Genomic DNA, 14,887 nt, shown 5'->3' with positions numbered 1-14,887 from the left:
TATCCATCATTCTTTTGCTCACCATGCCTCCCCCCAGTTTAGGCCCAGCCATATGCGAATCAGTCTTGACTCTGCGCCTCATGGGAAAAGTCTAGACCGAACTGCCAAGCCAGGTCCTCCCTGGGCCAAAAACAAGCATCCTGGGACCGGTTCTGGGTATTGCCCTTCATCAGCCAGGCTAGCTTGAATCCAGAGGCACAGCTAACATGGGACCCACGTCTGGGCGTACGCATCCCACTTAAGGTGAAAAGTACTACACAAACAATTGATGGACGTTTCCAGTCCAGGAAGTCCTGGCCTGGCAGTTCGGACTGGACTGTCCCCATTGAGAGCAGGGTCAAGAATGATTTGCATATGGCTGGGTCCAAACTGGAATGGCATGGTGAGCAAAAATACGATGGATTTAGGCCCAGATCTCTGTACTGGGGTGAATGTAAGACATTGTTCTGCATTCTGTCCATCAATTGTTCATTTTGCATTTGTCACCCCGAGTGGGATGGGTATGCCCAGACGTCGGTCCTGTGCTCTCGATGCCACTGGAGTCGAGCTATCCTGACTGATGAGAGCTGAAAGCCCGAAACCAGTCCTAGGATGCTTATTTCCAGTCCATCAATTGTTCTTTTTGTATTTGTCACTCCAAGTGGGACGGGTATGCCAAGACATGGGTCCCATGCTCTCCATGCCGCTGAAGTCAAGCTATCCTGGCTGATGAGGGCTGAAAGCCCGAAACCAGTCATAGGATGCTTGTTTCCAGTCCAGGGAGGACCTGGCTGGTGGTTCGGGCTGGACTGTTCCCATTGGACGCAGGGTCATGGCTGATTTGCATACGGCTGGGTCCAAACTGGATTGGCATGGTGAGCAAAAAAACAATGGATTTAGGCCCAGATCTCTGTCCATCAATTGTTCTTTTTGCAGCTCTCATGCTAGAGAGCAAGCCCATCCATTTCCGGACAAAATGAGAGGAGCAACAAGGTCAGTGTCAGTGGGAGCAGAGCGGCAGGTACGTTTTAAAAAATAATCAGGCAAGCATGGCCTGGTATCTACATCAAAGGTGGGGAGGAGAAATGCCTCCTTTTTCCAAGCAAGAGCGGTTATTATATAATGTCCACAAATCGGTCCATCCCAAACTAGAACCAGGATAAACTATTTTCACGTGTTGAGCTGCAGTTTCCATTAGAGAGATCCAACAAGCCCATCGCAGGCTTTTTAAAGGTCTGTCGCAAGCAGAGGTCAATGGTGGATCTATTGGAAAAGATGCGAATAGATATTTCCAAGCGTTTTCTTTTTTTACTTTATCGGAAGAGTTCCCATAATTTTTGTAAAACAACTACCGTTTCTGAACGTTAATGCAGATCTTGAGTTCCCTCGGGCTGAAGAAGAGGATGGGTAGGAGTGACCTAGGCTGTTAAACCAGAGGAAGAACAAGAAGGGACAAGCATTCCCCCAGGGCGCCTGGCTGCTCTCTGACAGAAATTAAATTGGTGCAATGGGTTATTCAACAAACCTAAATGCTGCTTAGGAGCCATTTAATGGCTTTAATTGAAAGTCATTTGAAGCTTCATAATGACAAAGAGTTATTGTTTTTGAGAAGGAAAGTAGGGGCCTGTTTTTAATGGACACCTGTTAAACAAAGTTTAAACTAGCTACAGTCTATTTGTATATTACTCAAAATATAACAGAACTTTTTTGGGCGGTCTATCTTCTGTGTGTAATCATCCATGTTTAAACGAATGACTCCCATATTCGCTGTGCTTTCTGTCACGGGCGGGGGCCTCATCACACTATGCAGACACTTGTAAGTGAAAGCCTAACAAAATAGTTGCAAAATATTGTTTCTTCTAAGCCAGGTCTCTCAATCCGCCCTTCATCCACTGACCCCGTCCACATTGTGCTCAGGATCACACTGCTGTCACTGGAAACAAAAGACGATTTCTAAGCACTTGCTCCATTTAAATGAAAGGAGCAGCCCCAACAGCATTCTAGGCGCTGCGCAGAACGACAAGCATGCTAGAATACCTTGTCAAATGCCTTGTGATTTAATGGAAAATGGCTTGTGACCCTGGCAGAGAAAACCTCAACCACCTTTAAACCTGTTGCACCGGTTTGTCTCTTATGAGGACAAAGGATTGTCTAATCGGCCATAGAGTAATCCACAGGCCTTCACATGCGCAGCCAATTGGTTACACAGCATTACAGTAATTGTATCTTTGAGGCCTGGTTCTGAAGACTTTGGAAAGAGCTACTGAGTTCCCTCTCGACAGATGTGTCTGCTTCTCTTTTGCTGCTATGCTCCACAGTACAACAAAACTCTTATCTTGCACTGGCAGCTGCTCTTCCAAGAGGCTTTTTAATGGATGGGCAAGATAAAGGGGTCTAGCCTCACCCACATCTTGTAGGCACTCATGAAACCTCCAATGCAAGCTAAAAGTCATGTTAACAAAGGCATAGACTGTTGCTTCTGTTTTGTCAATATTATAAATTTATATTTTAGTTTATCTCTCACTCCCTGTTTCTTCTGAGGTTGGGTCACGGCACTCCTTCAAAGTTGCCCCTTGTGTTTTTTAATTTCTTATTTTATGGTAATTTCACTAAATTCACAATTTTCCTTGCCAGCTCAAGCTCGCGGTGTAAGTTGATGTGAGCGTTTTTTTCCTCCTACAGACCGACCACCAATTGGAGCTAGCAGTTGCCACAGCTCACATTGAAAATGAAAAAAATCACAAGAAATCTGCCCTTGCAATCATTGTACCGGCGTCTGGGCAACCAGGGAAGAACAATTCAAAATAATCCCTCTTGTCCACCAGGCCGTCTATGTCAAGGACAGAGAATGCCACTCTGAACCCTGCAATATGTGGGCCCTCGGGCTACAATGGCCACCGCTCTGGACAAATTAGGGACTCTTCATTGAACCGAACCTCAACCACTAGCCTTCCAGAGAACACCTTAAAACCGCCTTATATTTACAGGTATTTTACCTTCAGAACAAATGACCTAATAGCCCACACTAATGAATGATCCAGCCCACCCCTTGCTAGAAAAGAGGTCGTACTTTTTCTCTCGTTTGCTGATAAGGTTTGTTGCCAGTTCATCAGCTTATTATGTCTGACTTTTGTGCAGTGAGGTGTGGATTTCTCCTTGCTGAGAGTGACCTTGTACTTCATGGCTTCAGAACGAGGTGTGTATGTGGAATCACACAGTTGTCCCATGTGCGAAAAGATCAATGAATCGGGCCAGGGTGTGAGACAACTTCAGACCTCTGTGGTAAAGAAGCATGAGACAAAATGCAAAGGGAGTGGTCTGTGAGCAGAGAGTGCTCATGACGTTTCCCAAGGCCTCAGTGAGACTCTTATCTCGGGCAGCACCTCCTTATCTCACACATATAGTTAGCATTTCTAAACTTAGAGCGCATGGGTGCAGCTACATGCAACCAACAGAGCAGCACTTTTCCCTCACAAAAAATATTCTTTGGCGCCTCCGCATGTATTTGTTTATTTATTTATTTTGGTGTTTTGTTACGTGCTGCTATCCACTGAGTGGTGGCCTCAAAGCACATTTTGATAGAGGGATCATATAAGTAGAAGTGGCGGCCATGTCCTAATGCTGAAACTGACAATGGTGCCAATCAATCAACCAGGTGCAATGAACGGTGTAGGGGAAAGTTTGCCAATATAAATGATCCCGAGGAGATGTTCAGGCCCTGAAGGGAAAGAGCCCAAGGGACCACGGGGGAAGGGATAGCCAGTCTCAGGCTAGAGGGTGAAGTCCACTTGTCCTCAGAGACCTCCCCTCGGAGCCGAGTCAGCATCCGAGCTATGTTATCTCTTAGGCCTCAATTATGAGTCTGGCGGTCCATGGGCTGCCAGACGTACGAGGGCAGGATGGAGGTGGTCCCCCAACCGGCCAATTACGGTGTGGGCAGCCTGTCAGACTGCCCTAGGACCGCTGCCGCCAGGGAACCATTGTTTCCTTGCGGTGGTCAGAGGCTGCAATATACTTGGTGGGAGCGCCGTGGTCAAAATGTGCTCTCCTGTGGGCATGCACACCAGTTCCTGCATGGACGGCATGGACTTTCGAGTCCATGCTGTGCAGGAACTCTTTTTGCTGTTCCCATTGCGGTGCCTGTTTTTAAGGCACCGCTGTGGGAACACCAAAAAATGCCCACCAGACACAAGTTACACTCGTAATCTGGCACACTGCCTCACCACGGGTTTGGCGGTGGGGCGGACCCAGCGATGTACTACCAAACTTAAAATTGGGCCCTTAATAGGCGAAGGGACAGTTGGCTGCCCCTTTCTAGATCACTGGACTTGTTTGCTGCTTCTGGACGCTTTCTGGCCATCCCCTACTCGAGGTACCTTAGGGATATTGAATTGCCCTAGATTCATGTCTTGTCTGCGAGGGAAGGCTTAGTGACAAGACAACATTCCTATCTCTGCCACCTTGTAAGCAGGGTAGCAAGCACACGGCTTAGCACTGTCTGCCCTTCACTGGATAACCTTGATAAACATGGGCACTGAGCGTCACTACGTTTTCTAAGGCACATCATCACCATCAATATAGGTTGAATTAAATACTTCCTTGAGTCCTTAACTATCCCTGTTTTTTTTAGTTTAATTTTACTGACAGAATTAAATGTGCCACAAACAGACCTTCAAGTGGAGCGGGCCTTGCCAATGCACTGCAACTGCAGTAATAAAACAAACATATTGAAAAGGATCCCTACCAGGCCTTCTATTTATCTTCCTAACATAACACGTAATAAAAACATTGATCTCTTTCTTGACAATATATGTACGAAACCTTAAGGTAATCTGTCTGTGATGCAGTCTCTGTTGCATTTCACATGTTTGTTTCATGTTGCATGGCATATATGTCGCCGTTTCCCATGAGTAGTTCTTTTTAGTGGAGAAGTGTGGCTCAATGGTTAGAGCGGCAGACCCTGATGCAGAGGTCTAGCCTGTGACCAGGGTTCAATTCCCCGCTTCGGCGGGTCTTGGGCTCAAAATTTCACGGACCTGATAATTCTCGCCTCGGTGCCTATTCCAATCATGGAGTCCCACTCTGCAACTCTGGGCAATAGCTTGCTTAATCTCCACAACGGCCCCCACAACGCTAAGGATGCCTGGCCTCCACCTTGGGGGTGCCCAGGAGTGGACGCCTCACAGGGAAAGCCAGGATGGGTTCCACAGCGGTATTCGTATAAGCACCTTGAGACCCTTGCGGGTGAGTAGTGCGCTATACAAGTATCAATTTACAAGTATCAATTTACAATTTTCCCTAGAGGTATTTCGGCACTTTTGTTTTTGCAGGTGACAGAGTCTGTACAGCGCATAAAGTAACCTAAATCTTGGATGTTCATGACTGGGTGCGATTGATCGCTCACCAGATGAGACTTAAATTGTGTAAGTTCTTCTTAATGCCTATCACTCTGTCACAAATGTGTTCAGGCTACATGATCATCACATTGTTGGCCTCTTTGTAGAGTGCACAGAACAATGGTCACATATGTACTATTTGTAAGTACAATATTATGGAGAGGTGTCGGAAAGGTACACAGTTGGCAAAATATTGGCAGCACCTACGAAAAAGGAAAATTCTGTGTGTGTGTGTGAGAGAGAAAGAGAGTGAAAGCAGATATTGTTCTGGAGAAGACAGGACGTACTCGCACATGCAGAGGGAGCGAGTAAAAAATGATGGAGACAAAGGAGATGGAGTATAAAAGATGCAGATGGAGGGAAAGATGCAGATGGAGGGACTTCATAAAGATGTGTAGAGAATATGGGCATAAGCCAACAAGGCGGAGAAAGATTGCTGAAGCAAGTGATGCAAAGGGAGTTGTTTTTCATTAGTCTCATATAAATCAGTGCTTACGGTGAAATCAGTAGGTCTGAGTGGATTGTTGTATGATGTATTTCTTTCCACAAAGAGAAGACTCAGATAAAGGTATGCACATACTGCTCATGTGGCACTCTGTAAACAGATGTTGACAGGCTTATAATGTCTTGCCTGCTACAGAGCATGCGCTGCTTGTGCATGCGTTCGACACTTACGTGACTATTGTGTTCAACAAAAGGCTTGCAACCGCCCTTGGCTTAGCATTTGTTGGTTTCTTTGTCACTCTTGTGTCCTGCCTTCTAATTGGACCGCACATGGAAAGTGTCACTTCCTTTCCTTTCCTCTCTGTGGAGCATGGCTCAAGCACAGATTGAGTCAAATAAATTAGTTTCCATTCGCTGCTGCTTGGTGTACTGTTTCTTTTTCTGTCTGCCATGTTAGCTCAGGCTTTCCAAAGTTATTGCGCTCCCCAGTTTCAGGTCTACTATGATGAGGTCAACACTGGCCTCATCCTAGCGTATTTTAACTTTCAGCCATGTTGCACAGCAGTTGCTGTACAGCATGGCTGAGTTATTTTTAAAAAGCACAGCATGTTTTACATTGGCTGCAACATTGACAAAGCCAATACATCTCACATAGGTGAGATCTGTTGGCTTTGCCAGTGCTTGTTATTCCACTCAGCATTTCCCACTGGGCTGGAGACCTCCCTTAGATTAATTGCAGCAGGTACTGGGAGGCAGAGAGAAAGTGATCAGAGAGGGAGAAGAGACAGAGGAGATACACAGGGAGAGAGAATGGATGGATGGAAAGTGAAAAGTGAGGTGAAGGCGGCGGGTTTGTTTAAAGCATTTTTGCCAGTACTGCTTTTGGTTCCCTAGAACAGCCCTAGGATTCTAGTCCATGTTGTAGCCCATACCCATAATTTCATAGACTAAATAGATACCTAGTTGCACTTCTTTGGTCACAGCGCTTTTAGAGGACCCTCCCCTGTCTCTTTCATCCCACTGAAAGCCCAAGTCACAAAGGGAACTGTGTCTTAAGTAGCACTTAGAAGAAGGGCAGCGTTAATACAAGTCTTTATTAGGCACATGGACAGGAGAGAGCTACAGTCACACTGGGACAAGAATCAAGACCAGTAAACCAAATTCTGCTTTGTGAAAGATTTGGGTGCAACCTACCACTGCCTCAGTCCACAGGGAACTCATGACGTCCATGCCAATTTCCTGCTGACTTATCCCCGCACCGTAAGTGCTCAAAGTTCATAATGGTGCCAGAAGTGCCTGAAGAAGGGCTATTTTCAACCTGCGCATTGCAGTTACTGCAAAAGTCTTTGTAACCAGTGCTCAATTTGTTAAGAAATAAGGGCCAGGGCTCTTGTCAGGAGACCACTGCAGCTTGCTTCTCAAATTGCCCCCACCATGCTACTAGTGATAGCAACAGCACAACTACTAACCTCACTCCTATCAGTGTGGCAATCGGACTATTGCAGGCCCCTATAGGTGTAGATATGGCTTGGGCGGCAGGTAATAGTCCTTTTTAAAGTATATTAAATTAAATAATTGTCTGTTGTTGTGGTCATCTTTAAATTAGCTAGATAGCGCCACCTCGTGGCCGACTGTCACAAACACCAGTGTTGACAATTATGTGCCGGTACCGAGCCTCGGAAACCACCGGTTCAAATTAAGCACTGGATTTAACTAAGTTCGGGTGAGAGATGTTCCCACTTTGCCAGGCTTTCCAGGGAAGGTTCTTTCGAACCGGAAGAAAACTAAAACTCTTTGAACTCAGAATGAGTTCCACTGCCTTGCAATATTTTTGAGCTGGGTGTTTACTCGATTTTCCTTCATGCAAATCGTCCGGAATTTGAGACAGTAGAAAGTAAACATTTGCCATCAATATTTACATGACTCATCTGCCTGCAGCTCTTTTAATATTGCAGTTTGTCTGTTCAAATATCAGGGAAGAGACTCCCTCCTTAATACTGGTGATGTTTAGCAGTTTGTGCATTCAGAGAGTCATGCAAAAAGCAGGGCTGGACTGGGACAGAAGATAAGCTTGTCCCCCAAAGTAAAAGTGGCTACCAATAATGAATCATATAGCTAAAAAAATCCCACAACATTTACAAATCGGGGTAGGTTAGAACTTGTAAAGGAACACTCAGTAGGTGTTTTCTAAGGTATGGGAGACCTCTTGCATTTGTACTTGCTGGAATCAATGTTTGTGTTAATATCAGAAAAATCAAACAGTAAAAACTGACTCACCAGGCCACAAAATAGACCCACAAATAGCCAGAAAACCAGCCCACACATCGACCTTTCAGACCGCCCATCGGGCACTGCCCTGAATTCTCTATGGGCCAGTGTGTCCCTGGCAGTAAAGGGCATCTGTAACTCAAATGCAAGTTCGGAGTAGACTTCTAAAACAACGGCCCCATGGCAGTTGATGACATACAAAAATGAAGGGACGCTATATGAACTTATTTAAAAATAAACATTTAACAAAGAAAAAATAAAAGTTTCACTTACCTTAGCCTGCAGCATGTCCTCTATGTTTTTCAGTCCTTGGCTCCAGACTCCTCCAAGCGCGAGGTCCCTCAGCCAACTACCTTATCCAATCCAGACTCTGCTCTCATGCGGCAACCAATGTTAATCAGCATGAGTAAAGCATCTGGATTGGCTGGAGCAGGCTGCTCAGAAAGGCACTGGAGGCCTGTGCTTGTTCTCCAACCCAGCTGGGTAAGACAGCTGACTTGGAAAGGTTTCAAATGCGCATCTCGGGCTGTCCGTAGCAAGATAGCCGGCCAAACCGGCGTGCACACTTTATACCAATCAGCAGCAGTGATGCACTAGCCACCTCCCGCCCTCACACTCCATTAGGTAGAGAGCAAAAAGTAAAATGCTAATAAAAACTTTTTATTACCATTTTATTTTTCACGTTTTCTGCAACAGTTTGGAGATGTGACACTCCTCCACTCTTATGGAGAAACCGCCACAATACAGCACACATTTAAACAAACCCTAGTCAAAGGAAAGTTGTCATAAGCAGGGCTTTAAATGAGCACGTACTGTCCGGTTCTGAGCACCTGCACTTCTTTCAATTGAAAGGGAGAGTACGAGCACTTCTAAGCACTGCTGCAATACATTTAATTGGAGAGTACAGGCACTTCTCAGGAGCAAACAGGAACTCTGAATAGTGAGTACCTGCACTTCTATATTTCCAATTATAGCGCATGTCATATGCCTCCCATACTGCATCAATTGTGTCAATGGGATGCAGGTGACATGCTTTAGAAAGAATGAAGTTAACCATACAGAGGACCTTTTTGTGGTGTCTTTCGGCCCACACATCCTGGCAGCAGAAGCATGTGAGAGTTGAGAGGAAAGGAGTATGGGTTTGTGGCATGTCATTGAACCCACCTTGATGGATAGAAGTGGATGCCCAAAAAAGTGTTGTGACATGTTCATACAGCTCTTGGAAGTTCTGTTGCAGACTTCAGGGTAAAATAACCTATTGTCATGTTACCACTCCTTGTGCCCCAACAGTAAAGTCAGCTTTTGTAATCTGGAACCCTCTTTGTGTCTACTTGAGGTGGTGTGTGAGGCAGCTGCCTACAGTATTCTTAATAAAGCACTGGCTTTTATGTTGACTACACAAGAACATGATTGCCTATAATCCCTGTCAGATATCTTGTCAGCCCCCTTGTCCAAACTTATATTTCACCTCTGCTGGCTCAGAAAAAACAAAACAATAGACATTGGTTGAGGAGGAAAGATTGCCTCTATAAGACAGGCATTGGCAGTGCGTCTTGGCTTTTGGTTCTCAATGCAGACCTAATGACTTTGTCAATGCTTTTTGCTGATGCTGCAGCATCAGCAAAAAAGAAGAAAACATGTGTGGTGACATTTATGCATGCATCATACATGTGCACATGTGTATCATGACTGAATGGTGGCCTAGTGGGATGATGTACGCGTTCAAATGCACCACCATGGCATGACTTGACTCCCATTTTATTTATTTTTAATTTGCTGTTTCAAGTTGACAGATGCGAATTCTGGAGCTCTAAACAAAAAAATAATGTAAACATGAGCAATAGCGTATTATTGAAAAGGAGCAGCCTGACAATTAGATTTCGCTGCTGGGCCCTCCAAAAAGACTTTTAAAAAAGAAGACTGTACCGGGAAGGGCTGGGGAGCAATGGGGGAGAGTGTGGGAGAGAATGAGCTGGTGGCACCAAGAGCGTGATAGGGAGAGCAACTGGTGGGATGAGAGAAAAGAGGAGGGAGTAAGACTGAGTGTGGAGGACACAGTTATTTGAGGCAGGAAGAGCACACGAGGGAGATAACAAGAAAACACATGCTGTCCCATAGAGTGTGGAAAAGAAAAGTTAGCTTCCTGAACGTGATCAGAGGAAGGATACAATGTAAAGAAACTGAGCTCCTGGCGGGAGACAAAAACAAGAACAGGAATAAAAAGCTATCAAATAAGAAGCAAACAAATGAGATTGACAGGAAAGTCAACCAGTGGTAAGTGATGGGCTGTCCCAAAGCTCATTGTAAGCTTTGGTATTGTCCACAACAATTCTTCTACAAAAGACAGCCAAAAGCACTCTGTGGACGAGGCTTAAAATTTCACGGGAGCACCCCATTAACTTATTTTTCTCAACACGTAATTAAGTAGCAAATTTGTCTTACACCAAACAATGGGAAAGCTGAACATTGGTAAACCATTAGGGTTAGAATGTCCAATGCAGATACTCAGGTTTCTGATCCATGGTAGATTTTCAAGATATTGATTCTAATATTGTTCCAATTGGATTCCTTATTTACGAATTAGTCTTATGTAGATGGCCTAAAAATCCAACAAGGATGCGGCCCACGTGAGTCTACGTTGGACCACATCTCATTACCAGAAGCAGGAATTACTTTATCTTTGTCTGACCTAGTGATTAGAGAACTCTCACACTTTGTTTATCTGTTCATTGTTTGTTTTGTTCTTTTGATAACAAACTGGAAGTGCAGCTTCCACATTCACGCAGAATCTGCAGGCGCTAGGTAGGGGTCAGCAGACTGCCCCTCCCCCCCACTGTGACTGGCACTTTCATGCCAACTCTGTCTTTTCAAGAGGAAGACTAGCACATTTCTGTCGCAAACCCTGAATACAGAGCCTCTTCTATTCATGAAATATTTGAACTTTTGATGAGAAAAAGCACTATGATCTCTGGGAACCAGTTGTAATTAAATAAACATAGCAACTGGGACATCACGTATTTCCCAGAAATCTGCGATATTTAAATACAAGGAATTAATATACCCCTTTCCAAACTTCTCTTCTGAGTAATATGTTGGTCTAAAATGAGTAAGAAGTAAAGTATTTTCAAGGGTACTACAAATGTGATTCACACAATGCATATATTTTGAAGCACCTATAATGAGTTTCTGGGGAATAACATGGGGATTTTGGTGTTTAACACAACAAAATCTGCATGGTACGGAAAATACCATATACATTTTCCCTGTTAAATTTCGTCTGGGTTGACCTGCCAAAATGTAACAAAGACGTTTTAAAAGAATCGGACACTGGGCCCTGTGGGAAAACAAGTCCTGTTGGTGAGAAAAGTAGTAGAGTATTATGGGGTTGCAACTAGGTATCCCAGCATGCAACTGAAGCCCTTGTGGAAACTAGCCATTGCGTTGCGAGATAGGACACTTAGTCCATTGTTAATTTAAGGCAACCTAAATCTTATGGATATAGGGCTTTTCTCTGTTGATATAATTTCTCTGTTGGCATCGCTCAGCGTGAAACTGAATCAGTGGCATCACTTTCTAACACGTGGTGAGCCTAGTTTTCGTGGAAGCAGTATTTATATAACGAAAGCTATGAGTTGCTGCATTCTCATTCCAACTCGTGACTCCAAACTGAGTAAACAGGGGTTTACACACAGATCCGAATACACTGACCCACTGTATTCAGGCCCTTAGTGGTGTTCTTTTCATACCTGCTTCTAGGGTTAGATGGATTTGTGGACATTGTCAAAGGCTTGTGCAAATAAAAGCCCCTCGAAACTGGTGAGTGGAGGGCTGGAGCCTGCTGACATGAACAGAACCTTGTCCCTTCCTCCATGGCATTAATGGGAACCAGTGTCTCCCAAACCTCTCCTATCCCCAGTGATTTAACCCCTTCCATGCTGATGACGAACCCCAGCCGTCATGCACTACGGTGCACGTGTGCTGATGACGGCTGGGGTTCGTCACGGCCCGCCCCTGTTCGTGTTGTTTACAGCACACCAGGGGAATCGCGGCCGCATGGAAAGGGTTAAAGGGGGACAGGTAGACTCCAACAGCCAACTTTTCCTCTGCAACCTCAGCTTCCATTTTGACGGCCACATTGACATCATCACTACCAACCTCCTTGACAGCATGAACAACATCGGAATCACCCTGCTCCTCCACAACCCCACACACTTCGCAGGTCACACACTAGACCTAAACCTCTTCCCCTCCAGCGACCACATCATGGTCCGCCACGCAATTGTATTACTCATCCTGTCTTATCTGCCTTGTAATTATTCCTTGTTTTTTTTTTGTATTATAACTCTGTCGTCATTGCTCTTATGTCCTTCCTTCCATCATTTTTATAAAGCGCTCGGATATCCTTCAGGATCTTTTTTGTGCTATGTAAAACTTTATGAATAAATAAATAAATATTGTCCAGTACTAAGCACCTGCACTTTTTTAATTTGAAAGGAGAGTACCTGGAGTTCTCAGCACTGGTACAATAGGTGTAATGGGAGAGTACAGACACTTCTCAGTAGTAAACAGATACACCGGGGTTAGTGAGTCCCTGAATTTTTATATTTCCAATTAAAGCACGCCATATCGTTGATGCACTGTAAATAATTTGTCCTTTGATAATGTAACACCTTTTTTTGTGAAATAAAAGTGCATAATATGTAAATTGTCTTTGGCACACACCTAGTAATCTCACTGATCCGGTCAGGCGTCTTGGGGCTTCCTCCAAGATGAACAACAGCATCTCTGCCACTCTGACCAGGCTTTTAACTGACAGGATCGAACTGGGCTGGTTAATAGGCCTGGACATCAACAACAAAAAAATAGCCCTCAGTAGAAAATGAGATAGCTGTAAAAAATGGCCCACATTTTCAAATCAGGACAGCTTTAAACTTTTAAAGACAAACTGTATGGGTGTTTTGCCTAGTAGGGGAAACTGCATGCACTTGTTCTTGCTGGAGGCAATGTTTGTGGTAATAACAGGTAGATCAACTGTCAAAACTGGCCCATTAAACACGTCAACAAACAGGGCCGGGTTGGCCTATAGACAGGGTGACTGGAATTCTACTGTAGTGTTTTTCGCCTAATCATCGATTTGCTGAATTTGCCACATAATCGATTATCTGCTGCATAATCTGCAGATTTTGACAAAAAAATTATTTCTAGCTCAAAGGCTTCTAAAGGTACTAAAAGTGCAGGGACACATGTTGCCACGCAGTGAAAAGCCCTTTGCAAAGGTTGACTGGTCAACCTTTTGTTGCTTATTGCTTTAATGAGGTGCAAGCTATGCCCAGACAGTATTAACAAGGATACTTTAAACCCTGTTAGAACGTGACACCAAGCATCCATAAGTCTGACAGGAAATCTGTCATCTTCTCAAAGGCTGGTGTGTGCATAAGGCCTGTTTTTTTGCAACAAGACCCCTGTTCCTAACACTTTAAAGGGAACGAGGAAGATGGAACTGCACCCGGTGTGGCCAGCTGAGCTGGGGCAACAAACTCGGTCATACTCACTTACACCTTGTTGGGGGTCGGTAACTCTTGGTCCAAGAAAGGCAAAACCTCTGCAGATTCTGCTTCACTTGACCTGGCTCTTTTATATGTTAAACCTAAAAGATAGTGCAGCTGTCTGGCTTCAAAAGATACAATGGAGTCTGCCTATTGCTTACAATTCATTGGCTTTCCTGTCAGTTGAATTTGGTGCTTCTTATTTAATTGATTTGTTGTCAATTTTGTGTTTCTTCCACCCATAGAGCATAGGCTCTGTGCCAATCTCTATGATTGGCTAGTTATTCTCTTTGCCTTTCTCTTTGATTGGCTGGTTTCTATATTCCACTGCTTTGGTTTTATGGAACTACTTTTTTCTTTTTGCTTATGTACTCCATGAGTGCATGTGTTTTCTAGCTGTATTCCCTCAGTGTGCCTTTTCTCTATCCGCCCTTTGCTCCAGCATGTTCTTTCTTATTTGTGTGCTGCACCCCACTGCTCTCTGTGTTGCACTCTCGCCTGTGTGCCTTTCTCATTTTTCCTGCGAGCTCTTTGTGTTGTTAGCTTTTCCACTCCCCTGTGTAATTCTAGGACACCGTTGCCGTTTCAATTATGAGAATTGGTGTAAATGCCCTGAAAAACACTTGAACTCCCTCTACCGATTATACTACAATCTACAAACCACTAAGGAAACAACAGGCCTAATTGAAAACACGGTCACACAAAGTGAACAGTGAGACCCAGTAGAACAACGTTATCTCAAAAGCAGGTGATGTCACAAAGGCGTCAGACACATGTAAAAGAAAGTATGGCCCGTGAAGCAAACATGTTAGGTGTGCACTGGACAATAAAGATTTATTATATTTTGTGAATTTGTTAGGCGAAGCAGATATCATTGGCATACAAAGTACATCAGGATCTTCGCTTTGTTGAACTCATTCAGCTTTCTAACAAGTGTAGTTTGTATGAGCCCCGCTTCATCCGAGACACATTCATCTATTTTAATTTAACTGCTTCCCAGCCCTCTCCGCCACTCTTGTTGCTCCAACTGACAGTAGCCCTATACAAGGAAGTAACCAGAAAAATAAAAATGCCCCCACTTTGAACCATATATAGCACTAAATGTCTGGGCAAAGTGAGCAATCCCAACCCTTCATATGTAGTACCATGGACATTGTGCTTCTATAGGAGATGTGCAAACAATTGTGAAAAATGATGGATACCACGGAACGATGTTAAAGGACTTTGGCCCTAAACTACACATTTATCAATATT

General features: G+C 44.3%; 1 protein-coding gene across 1 annotated transcript in view; it reads left to right on the top strand.

Annotated features, from left to right (window-relative positions):
- The window catches only part of SLC16A10 (solute carrier family 16 member 10), a 436,189-nt gene that overhangs the window by 45,200 nt on the left and 376,102 nt on the right, over positions 1-14,887 (top strand). The window lies entirely within an intron of this gene.

This window comes from Lissotriton vulgaris, chromosome 6 (genome assembly GCF_964263255.1).
Source record: "Lissotriton vulgaris chromosome 6, aLisVul1.2, whole genome shotgun sequence".
NCBI classification, from domain to species: domain Eukaryota; kingdom Metazoa; phylum Chordata; class Amphibia; order Caudata; family Salamandridae; genus Lissotriton; species Lissotriton vulgaris.
The sequence above is the reverse complement of the archived record's forward strand: the minus strand, read 5'-3'. Positions and strand labels throughout refer to the sequence as shown.